Below are 22728 nucleotides of genomic sequence, written 5' to 3' on the forward strand. Positions count from 1 at the left end.
CTTGGATATATAACAATTTCCGAGAACAGCAGCTCATTAACTTTACGCAAAAGACATCGGGAAATATTTTTTTAACTTTGGGCACAGAAATCTACGACTTTATAACCAAACTCGAACCATAATAGCTCGTCTTAATGGTTTTGGTAGAAAAGTTGAGTTGGAGTCTGATCCCGGTATAAAAAAAATCAATTTTCTGTATACAATAACATAACTGGTGTTTCCAAGTAGCTGTGTTGTAGGTTGTTTAGTTGCTTTTAAGTTTATTTCCACAAAACAAAAAAAAAAAAAAAACGGAAAGAAGCTCTTAAAGAAGCCAACCCCAACAAAAAGCAATTTCATTACGATTCCATCAAGAAATGAAATCTAAACGGCCGCCTCACAAAATCCAGCAAGTGCCAAAAGAAATACACAATCCCAATATTGTTGTTGCTTCTTGCGCGGTAGTGAGCTTTTTGTGCGCCTATCAAGCTGCTTTGCTTTTGTTTCAGGTATTTTACAGCTAACAATTTCGTTTGCTTCGTTCAAATCGATCTTCAAATTTGAAATGTGTTCGTTTGGCAAACTTCGCCAGCCGGAGGATATGATGTTTACTGCCTTCGCCGCTGTTATTGTTGTAGTTATTTGTGCCATAGTTATAGCTTTCGATTTTCGCTGTGCACATTTGCGGCAGTGATAAAAAAGTTGTAACTCCAGCTCCAGTTCCAGTTGCAGTCCACATTAGCGGCAGACAAGCACTAAAATGGCTAAAAATACGAGAAAAAGGAAATGCCAAGAATGAGCGGAGAAGGCGAAAAGGAAATCCATGAACACACTGCTGTTGAATAAGTTCGGGCTGCAGATACTTATTGGCGAAGGCATAAAACCAAGTTATAAAAGCCAACGCGAAAGACTGGAGGAAGCGAGCTGGTTTGTTGCATGGATGTGTGTGTGGGGTGCGGGGTAGGCGCGCTGGCGTCTGTGAAGCGTGTAATGGCATTGCAGGGGCCAACCAATATTGAAGTGCAACTTTACAACAATAAAAAACATATTACAACAAACAAGCACAATGGCAATATGTAATGGTTTAGGTAATGGATTTTCTGCTCTATATGTAGGCAACACACATCAGGCCATTCGTTTACCGCCAAGCAGCTGCGCGCTGGAGTTTTAGAAAAAATAAATGTGTAAAAAGATGAAAAGAAGACAATTTTCGACGAATATATATAACAAAAGCAGAGAAAGTGGCAACACCGCACAGTGTTCCGTCGAAGCGAAAAAGATTGAGAATAATTTTTGAAATTCGGGTATTTTCAGAGGGTTAAAAGCCTCGATTTTTTTGTGGATCCATTATCTAGATTTACCCAGAAAAATTCTAATTTTTTTGGGATCTATTTATTAATGAGTCTATTTTATAAATCTACTTTAAAGAAGTTTCAGCTTGTCATAAACCAGTACTATCTGAAATGTTAGGAAACGTCTCCATTTTAATGGATCATGATTCTAAAATATCGGAGCCCATGACTTCGACCTCAATAAAGAAAACATGATATAACTTGCCTTGTACTGCGTCGAATACTTTCAGAGCTGAAGTCGTCTCTTCCATTAGGCCAGTATGCCAGCGCTGCTATTGTCTCTTGATTTGTTGAACTATGTCGTCGTATATCTCATACAGCTCATCGTTCCATAGAATGCGATATTCCCCAGTGGCCAACGCGCAAAGGACCATAAATCCTTCGCAGAACCTTTCTCTCGAAAACTCCAAACAGAGACTCATCAGATGTTGTCATTGTCCATGCCTCTGCACGATTTAGCAGGACGGGAACACTGATGTTTCAGACCAGACCCATGTGCTTCGCTTCCTTATCCAGTCTGGAGAAAGTAGAAGAAGTAGAGGCCAATATCGCCTTGTCCGAAACCTCGTTTGGTCTCGAATGTCTAGGAGAGGTTCCTCCCGATCCTGACAGAGCTTTTAGTATTGTTCAAAGTCAGTTTACATAGCCGTATTAGTTTTGCGGGGGCACCAAATTCAGACATAATCTATATACATATACCATACTATATTTAAATGTTCGAGATTACGAGACAAGTTGAAATCCAGAAGTCTGTCTGTCCGTCTGTCTGGCCATTTGACACATAGCGTTTCTCTGGCCTTCTTATGTTACTGTGCGAAAATGGGTGGGTGGCTGGTATCTTTTTTTCTTTGGTGGTATTTTTTACGTGGTGGGTCCCAAATCCAGCACACAACCTTGGGGAGAGATCTTTAGCCTTCTCACTTTAGCTCGACTTCAAACAGATGTTTTTGGCTACCCAGAGGATATTGCTCTAAGACCAGAAGGTCGTGAGCTGCTTTTGCCATATGTAAAAGAATCCTTTCTGGCCGTTTCCAATAAGTGATGCTCAGAGAACTTTCTTCACTTTCTAGACATGGCTGCATCCTCTATAGATAAATACATTTTATGAGTTTCAAAGCTGATGTAAAGCAGTAGCCAATGTATCTTCTTTTGGATTCACCATGACTTTGCTATTTTCTCCAAATAGAGTACACTGTGCGCCACTCCATTTCCTCGTTTGCTTATTTGCCACTGCGCGTTTTAAGCGCGGTAATGGTGTTGGCGCTGTTGTTATTTTTGTAACACTTTAAGTTATTTTTGTTATTGTGAAACAAAATTGTTTGCGCTTTTCCTTTGCTGCAGCACACACAACTCATGCGCCTGCGGCATAAATTTTATTTTAGCTGATGCAAACTATGCACGAACATGCCTACATAAAGGCGGCGGCGGCAGCATCAGCGCTCCGAAATTGCAGTCAACAAATAATAACAAGGACAACAGCAAAGCGAACAACAAGTGAAGCAATAATAATGACAACAGCTTGACTCGCCGCAGCAACAACAAAAATGAAATTTACAAAACTAAACAAAAAAAGTGGGAGAAAAAAGGGCACAAAAACAAAACATGCAGCGCCCAACCAATTTACCCCAATGCCTGCGCAGCACTTACCCTCAACCGCCTCTTCTGATCATTAGCCTTGCCTTTCCACACTTTTTTTGCCTTCTTTACTCGTGCACATAGTATCTTCCCTGCTACGCTACAAGGCATGCGCACACGCGCACTTCGCGCTACCACCAAGCAGACGCGCTTAATGCGTCCAAGAACCGGCTATTGCCGCGTTGCAAGCCCCGCACACCGCCGAGTCCTGCATGGCCGTTGCAGCCAGTTTTGGCCGACACCGGGCCACAGTTGGGCACAATGCCGTACGCGCCGGCTTGCAATGCGCTGCTTTTAATGGATCTTCAGCACTTTGAGTGATTTATTTCACACGTTGATGAAATGGACAGCAATGGGCTGCATTTTGACGTTTATTGCAGCGCAACTTGATGGGCCAGACCGGCTGACTGGCTGACCGATTGTTTGCCTGCCCGTTTCACGCGCGATGGCTAGGTGCGCACAGCACTGCCGTTGCTTGTGGCAACCAGTTAGTTGCATGCGCGATTGCGCCGTTGGCGCGTAGGCATACCGCGTATTTTTAGTTGCAATGCGCATTCGCTTTCTTGTTATATATGTATTACGTTTTATGTAATTTTTTTTCATTCCCTCGAAGCGGCTGCGCATGCGCGCCATTACCTTCAGCACATAGCGTGCTACAGTGCAAGCGCAACGCGCAAGCCATACGCTGCAGTCATTTCTGCAATTGGGCGCTTCATTCTGAGCAGCCGTAATAACAAGTATAAAAGCAACAACAAAGCGTGTTTCGTTGTAGCTGCGCGCGGCACAGCGGTAACGCGTCGCGGTAATGTTATAATGAGGTGGCGGCGGCGTCTGCAAGTAACGCGTGCAATAGCCACTGTTCAACCATCAGATCTTTACAAGGCACCGCTCGGTTGTGTTCTTGTTGCTCGCTTTGCCACGTCTGCTGTTTTGCCACACAGTCACAATGCGTTCGTGGTGCCTTCCAGTAAGCAACAGACGCGCCGCGCCGCTCCTCATTTGGAGCACTCAATGTCAGCGCGCATTTTGTAATTTTGCATTAAACTCTGCTCTTTACTCAATCTGCATTTTTTCAATCACTTCTTCCGCTGCGCCTGTTTTTCTGCTGTTGTCCATTTATTTTATGTTATTGGTTTATTTAGAAAAAAATTATGTTTTGATTCTTTTCAGCTGTTTGCTGCTTTGCATATTTGCCTCGAGCGCTTAATTTTTTTCTCTGTCTCGCTGAGACATTTAAGGGTTAAGCAATGTGCTGGTATCACGCGATATGTGTTTTATGAATATAATTGCAGTATTATGAAGACTTCACTGTTATGAATGGGTGGGTATAAGCATACTTTGTCAACCATCGTTCCGTCTGTGTTCTCTCTAAGGAAGAGCAATTGGTCGTATAGAACTGGGTGCAGGTTGCAGTGAAATACCGAGCATTCTTTAAGTATACTTACAGTTACTTTTCGGTTGGGTGGTTTTACCACGGCTTGCAAAGTGTACCTGAATCAAAAGCCTATGTGTAATTTTTCCTGTTCTCTAGTACTCTCCAGTATGAGTTATGACATCTACCAAATCGATGGTGTACCTTGATATAATAGTCTTCTTCAATATTTGACTCTAATCAGATCAGATAAGTTAGCAGCAGTAAGATGAGTTAAATTGTTTGTTTCTAAGAATTTTTATATTTTTTTACTCGTCTGAAATAATACGTTGGTATGCTCACTTCTAAAGTAAGGTTCATAACCAATACCTGCTTTCTTACACGAAGTGCCTTTTCTCACTCTAAAAAACATTAGATTGATATGACCTATATTTTAACAAAATAATCTGTTTGCCTTGATAAGTGTTCTCAAAGTTTTTCAGAAAATTTTTCATTATATGAATTGTTTCACGTTGAGCAATTGAAGTTGAAGTTGAAAAAGTTCTCAAAGCAGCTAGTAAAGCTTGAACGAAGAACCGTCAAAGAAATCTGACATCGCCAGGGCTAGACTGGAAGGAATCTAGGAGCTTATGTCATTAAACTCGCCAAACAATTTTGTAATAGGTCAACTGAAAATTCCCGGCCCAACATATAGATGGCGCTACAGCTGACGGGTTACTGCGACTCAAAGTACCGAAAAACGTGCATATCATTGGCTTTGCGGACGACATTGCTCTGAAGGTAATAGCTAAATACTTAGAGGATATCGTCACGGTAACCAACAAAACAATATCACAAATTAGCGACTGGGTCGAAACTAATGGACTAACCCTAGCAGAGAGCAAGACAGAAGCCGTGCTTATTACTGGCACAAAAATCCGAGAAGTTACTATATTCTGGACGAAAGGTGTAAGCATAACCACAAAGCCAACAAATATTTGGGAATTGTTCTTGATGCAAAATTGTCGTTTACAGAACACGTGATTTATACATATGAAAAAGCTACGAAACTATGCAGAGCTCTAACACGACTAATGCTCAATTTCGGTGGACCAAAACAAAATACGAGAAGGCTGTAAGCCTAGAAGATGCTGCCCTAGTATTCGCGGGCTCACACCGATTTGACCTCTAAGCCAAAGAGCTCACATACCCTTCAAACAAGAGAGCAACACCCAGAACCCAAAAAGAGAAACCCAGAAAAAATACGGAGAAGCGATGGCAAAACCATGGGAGGACACCCGAAATGAATCGAGAATGTGGAGCACTCAATGTTCCATTGTGCGAAATATGACGAAGAAAGACAAAGTGTTTCAAATAGTGGAATCACTAGACGAGTTCAAAGCCGTGTGCGAAATGGCAGCCAAAATAATGAAACACCAAAGAGCTGGAGAACAACAACGTAGAAGACTACTTCAAAATGAAACAAGCAACTTAGACTCTACACACAAATCATGATTGGAGCAGATAATAAGGGCTGCGTGACAATCACTGCACAAGGAAGAATTGCTCACTGGAAAGAAATTTTCGTCGAATGAAGAAGCGATCGTCGAAACTGAGGCCTATTTCGTAACAAGGAAAAAGGCCATTTTTTAAGCAACGAAAGTGAGAATGCCGAGCCTTAAGTGCCAAATAGAATTTATGAACAGGCATATGTACTTCATTAAAGAAATGAAAAAATCGATCGTAGATGGCAAGTTTGGTGTTTATGCGGCCGAATAAGACCGTCGATCAATTGCTTATTCAAAAACAAGTTTAAAATAGTTTTGTAAATATTTTATAATAAAAGTTACAGCATTGCTCGGCTTTCGCTTTAATTGAGAAACCAGAGCTGCAACTTAGATAATGGAAAACTAAGCAAACAGTTACATCAAAAGGTTCACATAAACGCTAATTAAATTCACATACATTTCTCCCCTCCCACTCCTCAACTAATACGTACACACACATGCATACCTACACACATGGTCAATAAGGAGTTCAGACGCATGAATCTGTATCTGTTTTTGTTTACGAAAAGCTTTCATATTATTGGCAGTAGACCAATTTTGCAGCCACACAACAACAATCATAACGGCACTGACGATCTATGGCACGAGTAAATGTTTTGCGGTAAGCCAGATCAAAGCCAGAGCAACAGAAAATCACTCAAATCAAAACAACAAAAACAAGCATAATAACAACAACAACTACAAAGCGCCATCAAACCACTTGTGGCAGATAAGCTAAAAGTCTGCTGGCAGAAGTTTATGTTTTAAACAAAAAACAACGAAAAGTTCAATGAAAGGAAATGAAGAAGAAACTTGTGGAGCTCATAAAGCAGTTCGGTGGCGGGGGCTGCAGCGGGAAAGTAAAGCATGGAAAAGTGCTTTTGAAATGAAAGTAGTAAGCGGCAGAGCAAATGCTATAGATTGGCTGACTTTTGGCAGAAAAACGGCACACACACATACATATACATGTATTGTATATACATATACACATAAATAAATATGTCCGCGCATATGTACAGCTGTGTCTTATGGCTGCTTGACGCCGCATTTAATAAACTTTTCGAGACACCAAAACTCTGGCCGCAGCAGCGCAAAGATTTTCTCAGCGTTTTTCGTGCTTTCATTTTCGACTGCAGCAGTGCAGCGCCGTGTGAGGGTGTATGGAGCGCGCAAGATGCAAATTGAAAGTGGCCATGTGTGGCATGAAGTGGCGGCTGGCTACTTTACTTGTACTTTGCTGCGGTCGTTGCTTGTTGCTTTTGTTTTTGGCATTTTTGACATCTGTTGCCTGCCGTTGCTGCCACTTCGCAAGCGTGTAATTCTTTTTATCTGTGTATGTGTGCATGTGTGCGTGTCTGCTTAAAGATATTTGGCATTGTTCAAAGCGCCTTCTTCATGCCCCACAAATCTTGATATCTTTTGTCTTTGCTCTTTTGCAAGCTTTTGATTGTTCTCAATATTTCATTTGCAACTTGAGTGCTGGCTGCTGCTCACTTCGGCTGCTGCTGATGATGATTTATATTTATGCATTTTGCAACAATTAAGATTTATGTTGATTGCTTTAATTTGTCGCGAGATTTTCATGCGTACATTTCAGCGTGTTGCTCGTAAGTTTTTATACTCTGCTGCTTCGCTCATAAACGCTCGTAAACATTTGGCGTGATGACCCCAAATTCCAGTGGGTTTATGCGCATTAAATTTGCAAACGAAATGGAATTCTTTTCATTGTTGATGAAGACATTTTCTAAAGCGCTTGTCTGCTAGTCTCAGAACCCATATTGTAATTATTTTAGCACATATTTGTTCTATAAATAAATAATTGCCAAGAAGTTGTCATAAAATGGAGACTTAAAAATGCAAAAGAGCTAAAAAATTAATTTTTGAAAATGATTTTAGATGGCTTTTGACTTTCTGACAATGATACGATTCGCTGTTTTTCAGCTTTCAATCGTTTTAGGGTAAATATTAGTCTTTCGAGATTTGAAGACAAATTCCTCTATAAAGAGATCTCAGCTCTATTAAAACCCAACAGTCATACAGAAATATTTCTAATGTCTATAGTTTTCGTTTTCTTGGTTACATGTTCCCGCTTTAGTTTAAATTAGGGCTCAATTAATCCATTGGTTGTTTTCTGTTACGTAGTCCCGACTGTCGTGGGTGGCACTTGAATACTTCGAATCAGCCGGCAGCCGGCAAGCACTTTCGAGAAAAGATGCAAAACGGAACTCGGCAACAAATCACTGTTCAAATACTTCAGATTTGAAGGAAAAATTTGGCGTTTAACATAAAGAGGTTAAAAAAAGCTACATGGTGAAGCCAGATATGAAAAGCGTTCTTGCTCGACTCGTCCCGTCCCATTACGCCGTTAAGGAAACCTCCTATAATTAGTACATAGTTTTGTCAAACGTCTGTTCGTAATATCATTGTGTGACGCACTAAAGAATATTAACCATTTTTCGATCTCGAAATTAAATAAAAGGAAACCCGTATGATTTTTGGTCCGAACAAGAACTTAGATGACTGTGAGCCTGGGAATCTGAAAGCCTTGCACACTTTGATTTCATTCCAAAAAACTTGGATTACCAACTCGCCGAATCCAGCGCCGGCTGTCTCTTCGTTGCTCTATACCTTCGAGGAAGGCATGTGAGCGAAGGATTCGCTAAAGGATGAGGGCGTAAGGCTGATGAGATAGCTGAGATAGCCAGGACAAGTAGGTCAGTCGCAATTGCTGAGGATTTGGAACGGGTAAGATCTCTCGTTGACGGTTCACTACTTAACTGTTGGGTCTCAAACCAAATCAGCAGGCGCTGGTCAACTGCCAGCAGTTGTGAAGTCGCATTGTTCTTCTATACGAGATCTAGTGAACTTTTCACTCTTAGCACGGTTCACCTTTCTATGGGTTTAGGAGTTTTAATTTGTCACGTATCAATTGAAACTAACGCATTGATATTGAATATCTTGCCAGAAACCAATAATCAGCTGTTTGGAAGAAAATTAAATATAATCACCTCCACACTTCGGATCTCATATTTTTAGATATACAATTAAAATAGCGGAAATAGAAATGCAACACCAGATTTGTGATTGGCTCATATATTATATTAAACTTCAGAAGTTTCTATTTGACATCACGAAGTACTGTTCATAACAGTCTAAGTGTGATTACACTCTATGCTGAGGGATCAGCCATCTATCCTAACTCAATCTAACCTGATCCGTTCAAGGTCGTTTACCGCAAATTGAAACTCATTTAATGACTTTCCTTTTTAAGCTTTATTTTCGCATTTCTTGAAAGGTTTTTATCTAGACTCAGGAAGCCTTTTTATACCCCGAACAGGGTCACGAAGTTTGAAACAGAAGGAATCATCGAACCCAATTAAAATGTATGTATAAATGATCAGCATGACAAGTTGAGTCGATTTAGACATGCCCATTTGTCGACCGCGCTGTGTTTATGTGAACTAGTGCCTTAGTTTTAGAGAGACCGATCTGAAATTTTGCATACGTTCTTTTCCAACTAAAAAATTGATCGGCATCAAGTGCTTATATGGAAAACTAGATGTCTTTATCAAATTTGGCATCGGTTATTGCCAAAAGCCACGGTGTAATTTCCGAAGAAATTGTTCAGACCTGATAACTATATCATATACTTCCATACAAACCAACCCATTAAAATTAAGTTCTTGTACTCATAAAAGTTTTTTGTATTTGAGAAGGGCTTAGCTTCGGCGCAACTGAAGTATTATAAATGTTTATTTATTGTCTGGTTATTGGCTTAGACAATGTAAGACAAATCCGCAGTGCAATCTCGAAAGTAATTTTTCAGATGGAGTCACAATAGCATATACCTAGTCGCCATACCAACTGACCGATCAAATTCAAGTTCTTGTAAAAAATATTTTTTATTTGAGAAAGGTATTAAAAGCTTTTTTTTTATCGCAAAGCAATCAAGCTACAACACTCTGAAAAGCCGTGCTGGTTCTAGGAACGGACTTGACTACACTCCCGTGCCATAATAATGCATATCAATTGCATTTAAATGTAATTTAATATTTTTTAATGCTACTCGAAAATTACACTGCAGTAAATTGCTTGCTACCGTACCGTTATTTATGCCATACAAAGCATAGAGAAAATGGGTATACTTAATTTGGGTATAACTAACGGCTACTCGAAGTCACCTACATACGGGCATAATTTGCAATGAAAAATCGATTAGCGACTACCGGCACACTTCTGATACGAAAAGCAATTGAGAATTGGAAAAAAGCAACAACAAGCAGCCGCAAATGGTGGTTTGCCGCAAAAATAATATATTGATTATATTTGTAAATTCGAAAATTTTCGGTGGGCGTGTACTTGAAGGCCAGCTAGGCTATGTAAAATTGGCGGTTGTGGCAACAGGAAAAAATAAATAAATAGATAAAAATGAGAACAAAAAATAATTTCTATATATACTATAAAACCAAAAATTTCCGAGCACAACAAAAAAATGGTAACAATTCCTGGCAGCTGACAAGAGCAATGGTTAGAGTTTTCGTTGCAAACTGTGACTTAAATATGTGTACGTTGCATGAATATGCATGCAACAAGTAGAACAAAATTATTTCTCTTTTTGTTTTTTGGATTTTTTTTCGATTTTTGTTTTGATTATTTTTGGTTTTTTTATTGTATATTTTTTTTTTTTAAATTTCCGATTTTTGCTAAGCCATTGTGCGCCTTCAGAACGATAACTGTCAGTCTTAAATTAAGTGCTCAAAATGCAACAAGCCTTAGCGGCCACAGCGTCATTTTCATGCGAGTTAGAGGGCGGCTTTGGAATTGAGCAAAGCAAAGTTTTTTTTTTTATTTTGGTTTGTATAAAGTCTTGCAAGCCGAGCTGTCATGACCGTTTTGAGTGAAGGCCCAGCCGACAGAACAACTGCAAATGCCAGCTAGAGCGCGCCACAAGTGAACTAACGAACTTGCGCCTTTAGAATCGGCGAATTATTTCGTTATTTCAAGAATGAGTGCAAAGTGCGGCTATGCGCGCCTGCGCAGCACCACGTCCAGCTGAACTATTTTAGTTGGCAACGAGCACAGCGCGCCAAGCAGGTGTGCGCGAAATGGCCAAGCAGTTGCAGCCAGTTAAGTGGTCGGGCAGTCAGGCAGTCTGTCAGCTAGGCAACAACTCTGCTAGCTAGCTAGCTAGTCACTTAGACAGATTTGACATGGTTGCACTTGATTGGCGGTTATTTCGCCTATTGACCGGCTTGTTAAGAAATTGTTGCTCGCTAAAGTTTTTTCTTTGCTGATTTTCACATTTTGTTTAGATTCTTTTTGCTTTGGTTCTTTTTTGGGGTTTGCAGTTTGCACAGCGTCGGAAATTGTTTTAAGTATTAATAAACAAAAGAATTTAGAACGGAGTTGTCTATATAACAGCAAATAAATGCATATGTTTATGTAGATATATTTGTAAGTTTATATGCTCTGCATTTTTGGTCATTAATGGTAAATGTGGCGGAGTAAAATTTCTTATAACTTTCCGTCAGATGATTTAAATGCTGTTTTAATTATTTGCTTGCGAGTGTGGAGTGGTTTCACTGTGCTTTCGGGAGTTTATTTCGGTCAGTTGGCCCACCACTGCAACAGTGTTGCATGTCGGAAAGTTTGTTTAGGGCGTCTTTGTCAGTCTGTCGTGAAAATTTTTCTTTTTTGGAAATGAATTCCGTTATATTGAAAAGCTTAACGGTAAAGTTAAGCAAGTTTTTAGATCCCCTTACAAAATTTATTTACAAAAAATTTTTAGATAATATTGAATTTTTTTTTAACTATTTGATAAACTATACAGAAAAAATATTTAAAAAAAAATTACAAATTTTTATTGAATTACTTGTATAAAACCTATTGAAACTATTTTTGTTTTTAAATTATATAGAAAAAAATTTAAAATAATAAATTTTAACAAAGCATTTCTTCTAAGAGAAACTTTCCGCATTTTCAATATTTTTTTTTAAATTCTTTAAAAAAGGATCCAAATACAAGATTTTTTTTTTTCAAAAATGCTTAAAAAAATAAAATAAAAAATATGTAATTTACAAATCATTATTACATTATTTAAAAAAATTGCGTCGAGAAAAATATTGAAAAAAATTATTGAAATCATTTACCATTTTCAAAAATTACATTGAAAAAATATTGAAAAAAAAAAAATTTATAGACAATTTGTAAAAAAAAATATTTATTCTAAGACAAATTTTCCGAATTTTCAATATATTTTTTTTTGAAAATTCTTTAAAAAAATTATTTCGAAAAAATACAAAAAAAACAACAACAAAATTGTATTAAATTATTTATGAAAAATTGTTAGGAGAAAAAATTTAAAATAATAAATTTTAGACTTTTTGACAAAATATTTATTCTAATAGAAATTTTACGACGTATCAAAATTTAGAAAAAAAAAATTTATAGAAAAAATTTTTTTAAGAAATTAATTTACGAATTATTAATAAATTATTTGCAAAAAATTTTATCGAGAAAGAGAAATTTTCTGAATTTTCAATATTTCAATATTTTTTTAAGAAATTTTTTAAAACAAATTATATCGAAAAAATTAAAAACAAAAATTTATCTCATTTCATAATTTTTCAATTATTTACAAAAAATTCAATAGACAAAAATAGTATTGAAAATTTTAAAAGAGACTATTCCCAAAAATATTAAAAAAAAATAATTTGATTTTATAATTATTGAAGATGTGTAGAGACAATATCGAGCAAAAATATTGAAATAGTTAATTTTACAAATTTTAAAAAAATATTTACGCTTTATTATTATTGAAAATAGTTATTTTTCCTTAAAAATATGGTATATAAAAGTTTTGCCTAATTTCAAAAATTCTTAAAAAAATATTGAATATTGAAATTAATTTTATAAATTTTAACATAATTTTTCTGCTATAATATTTTCAAAACTACAAATTTTCTGACTTGAAGTATTTGCAACATTTTCAACCAAATATAGTCACCCACCCTAATGCACGAGCAAGCTTCGCTATTGTACAACTTCCTCTCCCTGTCAGTTCAGCTGCTTTGAAATTTGCCTGTTGCCAGCTGCACTATTATTATTTTATATGAGTTTCTGATTTACTTGCTTACGCTATTATTTGCTATTTGTTGTTTTTGTTTGCTGGCTTACATGATTTTTTCTTTGGCGAAAAAGCGCTTTTATTTTTAAACTTGTTGTGCGGAAGTGGTGTTGGCTGGCTATTCGGCCATTTGGCGCACATTCTCCAACTTGACGTTCTCAGAAATAATAAAAAAGAACTAATTTTCAATGAATTCTCCATGAAATTCTTACAATCGACACAACAACGAGGTCAGCAAGACATGGCGATACAAGTGATTGAGTTGTAAGAAATAATATGGCTTTATAAATATGTATACACTCTATATAGTATATATTTGTACCGTATGTATATAGTATATAATATGTGTTTATATATTTCTACAGTTTGATGGTTGTATTTTTAAATTAAGTTGTTCTTCACGTCTGCTGAAAATCATCACACCATCTACGTGTTGAACAGACGAAATTTCGCTCGGAATTCGAAGGCTTTAATGTTGTTGGAAGAGGGTGGTTGCTATATCCAGTAATTGGTTGTATGCTGAGTATGGACCGATATAGCCATTAGCGCCCTTAACCTGTGCTTAAGGTGTCTCTAAAAACCTGAAAGTTTAATAAGCGCACGCCGACGAGCTACAAGTAAATCAGAAGTCTCAACTTCATTGTATTGACATCCCTAGCATTGACTCATATAAATCAAAATTAATAATATTTTGAAACAATAACATAATGCTGCCACAAGTTTTGACTATTAACGTCCGCCCATGTTCTTTGGACTTGTGCACATAATTATGTGAAACTTGTCGAATTGGGGCAACTTGAGCTTGTTGCGGGCAAACAAGGCGCTGCTATTGTATTTAGCAGGCATACAAAGTTTCGCTGTGGGCGCCACGGCTTGCCACATATTGTAACCACACACTCGCACAGCAATAAAGTAGGCATGCAATTACTTGCGACTTGCATTGATTTACCGTTGTCTTGAGCAACTCACTCGCTTGCCGCCGCCTGAGGCTACTTGCCACCCAAATGCTGGGCAATATTTAAGCTCAACGCGATTGTCCGTCTGCGTTTGAAGTTTGCCAAATTAAGTCATTCGTATGAGGCACAAATGAACGGTATTCCGATTATTGCATTAAGCAATAATGCTGACGTGGCATATGAGCTGTTGCACATACTTAAATTCAACTAGTACATACTCGTATATGTTTGTGTGTATGTGCAGCTTAACGACATGTTCAGTGTTTTGATTCAACTGTCAAAGCTTGTCATTCTTAACAATAAATATTTTGTAAGGCAAAAATTTTCGAAAGGCATGTGTGTCCCTTGCTCAAGCGGCTTAGGCATTTTGGTGGCATGTAAATTTTAGTTTAAATAGTAATGATTTGGACGTAAGTGGTCGTTGTCATAATATAATTCGTGTGGAATTTCGAAAGTATGTTCGAAAACTAGAAAAAAAAAATCATTGAACAAAATCTAACTCAATTGAGAAAAATCAAAAATAATTTGCCAGTATTAATTCTTGTTCTTGTTAGGAATTCTTAAAGACAGATCAAAAGGACTATATTCAAGAGGATACACTACTTCATTAGATCTATAGGGCCTACGTAGGAACCACGAGTTAATATAATAATTAATTCCTATGATGAATTTAACTTATTGCTCAGACTCAGTTCCAAGAGTTTAGATTAGTTCTCGAATCAATTCATTTCAGGTGGTGGCTGTTGATTCTCTTTCCTAAAGCTGCACTGATAACGTCCAACTAGTTTGTTGACGGTGGGCTTTAATCCTTCACACAATACGCTCTATGGAACCTTATATGCGATGTTGAGGAGGCTTGTCCTACGGCAATTGGTGCATATTGTCTCCCTTTTTGTCGATTGGACAGAGCCCACTAAACTTTCAATCGTCGGATATGCTTTCGTCTGACTATATTCTGTAATGAAGTTGAGGCATACTCATTATCAGTTTTTCGGTATTTGAATAGCACGGTCGGCAATCTATCGGCCCCGGCCGCTATTCGAACTTCTTTATGGAAAATGGAACGTCATCGATTGGAGAATTGGGTTCACTGTCTCCTTGTGCTATGACCTCATTGCCATTCAGCAGGCTGGACAAGTTTTCCCTCCACAATTTCGGTACATCAGTTACTAGATCACGTCTGGTGGTTCAACAAGAGTATGCTCCGGTCTTGAAACCTTCTGTGCTTGTCAAGTTCTTCGTCTTCACGCATTTCGGCCTCTCTCTTTTTTTGCCTGCAAATGCGCCTCGCTCCCTTCTGAAGAAGCGTTTTCCGTCTATCACAACAACAACATTATGGTTGTCATCCGATGCTGTTGTTTTTTTTTCAATGGGGTTTTTTTACTTGGTGGGTTCCAAACCCGGGGCACAACCCTTTCTCACCTTAGCTCGCCTTCGAACGCATGTTCTTTGGCTACCCAGCCGCTACTAGGTTTAAGACCGGAAGTCGTGAGTTGCATGACCCATGTGTTAAATAATCGTTTCTGGGTTTTTCCAAGTAAATGGCGCTGAGATAACTTTCCTCACTTGGGTGAACTTCTAAACATGACTCCATCCTTTATTAAGAGAGAAAAGAGACCCTTAAAACATGTGTTTGAAAGATGGTTTTGTGAATGTTTCATTGACAAACCTTAACTTTAAGACCTTTTCTCGACATTCTTTGTACAAACTTTGAAAGAGAGTCTCTACTGTTGCTTTAGTGCCAAGAAACCCGTTTTGTGAAAACATTTTCTTTTATTAGTCGAAAAACAGCGCTGAATAGAGAGATTGTTTGCGATCTCATGCTCCTTACGTATAAAAACAGAGTTTCAATTGATGAACCGAAATTAGAAATTCTAAACTAATATCTTACTATCAAAAGTTATAACATTTTATGGCTCAACTTTTTCTACAATATTTATAGTTTCAAAATTACTTCGTCATAAAGATTTGTGTAGACATCTCGGAAGACCAAATCATTGCCATAAATAAGTAACTGCCCTACTTTTCCAATGGACTAAAAATATATTTTCTCAAGTGCCACACTTTGTGTCAAACGCGCAGTCTCCAAAGGCACACTAAAAACGAGAGAAATTATTGTCGCCACAGCTTTAACAACCACTTCGAGCTAAAACAGCAATTAATTTGAAGCAAATTATTTCGCGAAACAAAAATAAATTTGAAATGCAACAAAGCGAGCAAGTTAACGGAAATTAGCAAATTGACAGCTTTCATTTTTTGCCATTTCATTGTTTATTCAACGAAGTGGCTGCCAGTTGTTGCCACGAATTTTCGCCAACTTAGAACGCGGTAACAAAATCACAACAAAAGCAACAACAATGCAAAGACAGTATGGCCAGCCAGCGAAGACTCCAACAGCAGCTGTTGGAAGCTAGAAATTTACGCGAGCGCCGGCGAGCTGACTTTCCGATAAGTAGCAACAAAAAGGCAGCGCAAGCAGGCGCTTCAACTTCGGGCGGTAAGAATGCCTAGCAATATGTACCAAAAAAGCAGCGAAAAATGGAAAATCGTATGTTGTGGCAATGGAGATATTTATGGGCCTCTAAAATGGGTTAAATATAGTAGGTAAGCAAATTGCAATTTATTGCGCTCGTTAAGTAAACACAAATGGCCCAAAAGCAACACAGGTGGAAAAAATGACAACTAAATAGCTGTACAAGTGCACACATAACTATTTATACATATTTGTGTGTGTGTTGGTTTGTTTAATACAAAAAATATATAAGTAACTAAAACCTTTTCTGCCGTATACATATATTTGTGTACACATATATACATATATATATGCGTTAGCTTGTAAGTGCCACATTCGTGTCTGCAACGCTTGTGCTCTCTGCGCTAACTACTTATTTACCTATTTTGCGACTCTTTTGTTACTTTTTTTTTTGCTTTCCACTTTATTAGCCGCTTCGCGCGAAGAAGTTCGCTGCGCGTTTCGCCAATGGCGTAAAAAGATCAAAAATAAAGCAGTAAGCCAACTGTATTCCCTGAAACCTTTCCGACTTTTTATTTTCGCCACCGAAACCTGCAATTAAAATGGCAAAAACTTTTACTTGTGTAGCTCTCACTAAAGCGTTGAGGTACGAGCATCTAATTTCTATGCGGTCAAGTGTCTGTGAAATCACAGCAGCTGCTATGGCACAACAACAACAGCACAGCAAACGTTTACAGCAACTCGCTAAGTCGCTAAGCGTCCAAGCAACATACTCGTAGCACACTATCTAGCTGGTGTGGCGAAAAAAACTTATTTTAACTACTAAATTACTAGTTGCAACTAAATGGAAGAAGCCAGCAAAACGAAAAAAAAACCAAAAACAAAACAACAAATGAAATCGCTTGTAAAATACAAAGTTACGAGTGAGTAAATCAGCGTTCAGGTGATGATGGGCAACAAATTGAAAAATTGAATGAATTCGTACACGGTACCGTGGAACAAAAGCAATATTTTTATGTTCAAAAATGAACATTACATCAAATTACATCTTTTCAAACAATTTAAGATCTGTGAAAACGCAAACTAATTTTATCGGAAAAGTCTTCTGCCATTTGTGTTTTGGCCTCTCGGTCTATATTCGGAATAATGACGAAACATACGGAACATATTGAGTCGTTCACTAAGCAATTTCGTGTGATGACAACAGCTCATCTTATTGGTTTTTTTCGCAGCCAACTTCACACTTAACCGCTTTAACGTTATATATTTGAACAGCTGGTAAGACTTCTTTGTGAAATTTCTTTTAGATTTTTTGGAAAAGTTTTTGGTTGGTGAGCTACCGAAGATGAAGAACAGCAGTTTCGATATACTGGGTAGTCGAATTTGTATTTCCATTCAAATTTCAACTTATTTATTATATTTTATGTTTATAATAAACTTTAATAAACGAAATGTGTACCATTTTGGTTGACCACTTTTTGCCATTTTTCCACTAGAGACGTTATTCCATCAGTGTAAAACTTTTCTGGTTTCATGGCGAAAAAATGCAACATGTAAATTGCATAGGCCTATTTTGAAGCCAACTTTACTCCATTAAGGTAGTTCTACATTGACCGAAACAAATGGTAGTTCGATGGTGCAAGGTCAGGGCTATATGGTGAATGCATCAAAACTTCCCCGTCAAGCTCACCCAGTTTTTGCCGAACCATCAAAGATGTTTGTGGTCTAGCGTTGTCCTGATGGAAGACGAAGCCCTTTCTGTTGATCAGTTCTGGGCGTTTTTTCGATTGTTTGCTTCAATCTCATTAGTTGCTGACAGTAAAATGCAGAATCAATCTTTCGACCAGGCTGCAACAGCTCATAGTAGATGATTCCTTCCCAATCCAACCAAACACTCAGCATAACCTTCAATACTGGCTTTGTTGAGCTTCACCTCGTTTGAACCATGTTATTTTTCACACATTATTGTCGTATTTGATCCACTTTTTGTCCCCTGTTACCATTCGCTTCAGAAATGGTTCGATTTCATTTCATTTCAGCAACAAATAGCAGATGTTAAGAATGCCATCTCAAAGACCTATATAAAATTTCATGAAAATCGGTTGAGTAGTGCTCGAGAAATCTTGCCAACAGTTTTCAAAAACACAGCTTCGACACTTAGCCTAGCTAGCGTAGAGCGCCCAAGTGCTCAAAGCTGTATCTCCGAAACTATTACTCGAGTCAACTTGAAATTTAGGACTATATTCTAGAGGTGTTGTAGAATATAATAATTTAATAAAAAAAATTGTTTTTTTTTAAACTCGTAAACCCATTTAGTTCCTTAATAAATGGGTTGTCAAAGACGGAAAAACATGTGCCTATCAGTTTGATGATTTGGATTCTGAATTGCTCTCCCATTAAGCGTATTCTTCGAAACTGGCTGCTAGTGAACTTTTCGGGCGCTGAGACCGCTAGTTGGAAAAAAATTTGCTGACAATCCTGTTATTAACACAGATACAGAGGTCTCCAGTTAAGCAACAGTTAAGTAGTTCTAAAAAATGTTTATCGAAAAGTATAAAGATCTCAGTAAAAGGTATTATTTTATTAAAACAAAATACTTTTCCTTCAAACAAGTATTTAGATGTGAGATCTCTCTCACGGTCTCTGATTTTACTTCGATGCGAATGCAACTTTATTGAAACTACCTATCAAAATGATTTTCTGTGGTGAACAAAACCCCCATAACCTACATAGAAGTATCAGATATAACGGTACATTAAATGTGGCAGAGCTTCACACTTCATAAAAATTTATAGGCGCCAACTTTTAATAAAATTCTCGCTACTATAACAATAAATTATGTAATTTCAGCGTTTTGTTTTCACTTTTCTCAAGCCTCACATTACTGTTTAAATAATTACCTTTCTTTAACATCCAATTTATGTGTCTGTCATACGAAATAATTAAAACAACATCCTTCTGTCATCGAGAGAGTGAAGATATTGAATTTATTATGATCATGACGAATTGGCCAAGACAACGGATTTGTTTATGAACATAAAGATTATATGAGTTGCCACACAATGGTTCAATTTTAGTGGAAAGCAGATTAAAACAACAAAACAATAAGTTAAACTTCAATTATCGTGTAAATTAAATCTAAAATATTAACAGCTGTCTGCTCTCATACCAAAACATGCATACCTACAAACTCATATGTGTATTAATGAGCGAGTAAAATAATAATTAGTTGATTTAAATGGCGATTTGCGGCGGAACCACTTCAAGTGCCAAAGCCGACACAGCTGAGCTACAATAACAACTATATTTGCGCGATAATCTATCTTCTACTCTGCGATCGTTACACTTGGTTACAGCGCTGTGGCATGCCACCTGCCTTGTGCTCTCCTATTTTGTTAAGCGATTTTGCTACACTTTTTCGGTCTTTTCCCCAAAGTGAAAGTGAAAATGTTTCACTTAACCCTGCGGCGACATTTTAAATCTTAATTCCAACTTATGCAGCTTTGCTTAACTTCGGGCGCGCACCGACACACTGATTTTGTTTTTGTTGGTTTTTTGTTAACTGTTAACTGTTAGTTAGCGAACTTTTTTGTGCGCGCTCCCATTTGAAACTCATTAGCTCGCAGCTGGGCAAAACCGTAGCGTAAAAATACATATGCAAAAGTGAAAAAGCGTTATAAAAAAATAAATCGGGAAAAACTTGCCTTTGACGCTCAGCTAACGCTGGCAACGTTGCAACCAACGTCACCGTTGCCCTGCCTGGCTGCTCCACTAAGCAGCCGCCCCTTCCGCTGTCATTGCTGCTGAACCTATCTCCTCATTTGCACTTTATTTTACTATTTAGTGCAAAAAAATCACACTGCCAAATTGAGTTATTCACTCTACGGCTGCAACATTGGCGAACCCACGTGTTGCATAGGAAAATACGTGAAAGCAGCATGACAAAGCGGGCGAAATGTAATTTTAATTAAGACCCGAAGACATGTTGGAAAGCTTTTTTTTGCACATTTTCCAGTTTTGGTATTAAAATACTATTTCTATTTCACTTTCATTGTGGACGTTGCTCTGGGACATGTAACTGCCTGGAGGAAAGCTTTTTGTCAAGTGAAAGCTTATATGTATTCCTTGAAATGTTTTTGTATGCCTGTTAATGACATAAATCTTGTTTTTGTATGCCTAGATAGTTACTACACATTTCAATTTGGTGAAAGTTCGTTTTTTGTGAAAAAATGCATTAGATTTACATAATTTTATTTAATAATTCTATTAAACTAGAGTATATGCCGTCAGTATATTACCATATATACTCCATTATTTTTGCTAGTCTCTCCTAATAATATTTTTCGAGTGAAAGCTTAGGAGCCTAACAGTATTCTTCACTTTAACTTGGAGAATACTTAGGCTCCTAAGCTTTCACTCGAAAAGTATTTTTAGATCACCTTTCATTACTTTGATAATAATAGAAATATTTCAAGATTTCCTCACTTAAGGGAGTATTCGAAAGACCCAAATTTCGAACATTTGTTGGCAATTGATAAAATAGGGTTTGATATTTTACCATCAGTTTTTATATCATTGGCTTATTTATATTTGAAGAGTACACAAAATTAATTAAAAAAAAAATGCATTATGCTTCCTCTAAGGAGTGACGAAAAAGGGCATGTATTCGTCGTCATGATTTCTTCCCTTGTGGTCTCGCTATCTCAAAAAACTGCAAAACCGGAAAAAAATTTCATACAATAGCGGCTACTCAAACATTAAGGTAACAGTTTTGAAGCCACTGCACATCTTCCCAGAGGTTTAATTAGGATTTAGGGTTAGCTTCTTGTGTGAATGGTGTGTTCGTATGAGGTTCAAACCCTGGTCACCAGTCCAGAGCAGTATGGAAGCTCAACTGGTAGTAGATTTGGTTACGTGGTCTGACCTGTGACTTCATTCTGGTACCACGAGGAGTGGGTACCCTTGGAGTTCGCTCCAGCCAGCTCAGGCGGACTGGCCCCTCAGCGAGTATCGTGGTGGTTATGGTTAACCCAAATTCGGGAAGAACTGACACTTTGTTAGTTGAATGTGGAGTTGTATTGAAACCGGGTGCTGGATCCAAAGTATACAAAAGATTTTAGATGGGCCTCGAACCCTACCAACCACCTTGGTTGGTCCATTCCACACTGCCATTTGGTACTGAAAACGCCTTGCATTTTCAGGGCGCTCATCAACGCATTGATTTGATCCGCTTTTGAGCGCCATGGGGTAAGGCTGTCGTCAACAGGTACCCACGTCCTTCTAACTTATTTATGATTCAAAACGTCCACAAATTTATAACTCTTTGATATTCAGATGAAATGAAAAGTGTTAAGGTCACATTTTGCCTATCGCTGTTGCCAATCTGATCTGCTAAGCAAACCTTCCTCCGAACTTTTCAGTTTTATTTGCGAGCATTGAATTTGCGCTTATCTCGCAGTCAAGATCAGCAAAGCGACTTTTGCTATTTTGATTTATGCGCTTTTATTTGGCATTTTCGCCATTTGTTATGGACATTACCGTTTAGTTTGCGGTCTCTTGTCAATTTTATGCGCGATTTTCTCACAAATTGTGGGGCAAAAAATTAATATGCAAAAACATTTAAACTACAAATTGCTCGTTTACCACTTTGGCAGTTCCATAGCGTCAACAAACCATTTGTTTCAAAATTTATTGCACATTCAACGAATGTAAATAATATTTATTGTGAGCTTGTTCTTGCTTTTTCGGCTGGTAGACAGCTTACAAATATACGCCAAGCTAGAAAGCACAAAAATTGGTAGTTGAAGTTCCAACGAATTGGCTTACTTCATCTTCTTCTTCCTTTCACGTTGACTTCTCCCCCCCGCGCTTTGATTAGTATTCGATTTGTTAATAACAAATTGTCAACAAGCATTTAACATGCATAATAGTTTTATAATAAGCCGCTCATAAATATTGTGCTTCGAAGCACATACATACATACAAGCATATGTATGAAGTTGAAAAAACTTCGCAGTTTCAATTCACAGATTTTTATTCAAATTTCGCCGATAGCCTCCTATGGCGCAGCGATTTGTATTTTTTAACTATTTAATCGCCCGCCCATTTCTGTCTGTGTATTATTTCTTATTGAATAATTTATATCATTGTTGCTGTCAATAAATTGTTATAATTCTCACTCGTAGTCGCTGGAAGTTTACCGTGTCGGCGCTGTGCATATACCTAGCCATACATATAAACCGGTGTACGTTCGAATCGCCAATTTGTAATGTCAGCAAAATAGGTATAGAATAAAAACTAACCCGATTT

The sequence above is a fragment of the Bactrocera dorsalis genome, chromosome 3 (genome assembly GCF_023373825.1).
Source record: "Bactrocera dorsalis isolate Fly_Bdor chromosome 3, ASM2337382v1, whole genome shotgun sequence".
Lineage (NCBI taxonomy): Eukaryota > Metazoa > Arthropoda > Insecta > Diptera > Tephritidae > Bactrocera > Bactrocera dorsalis.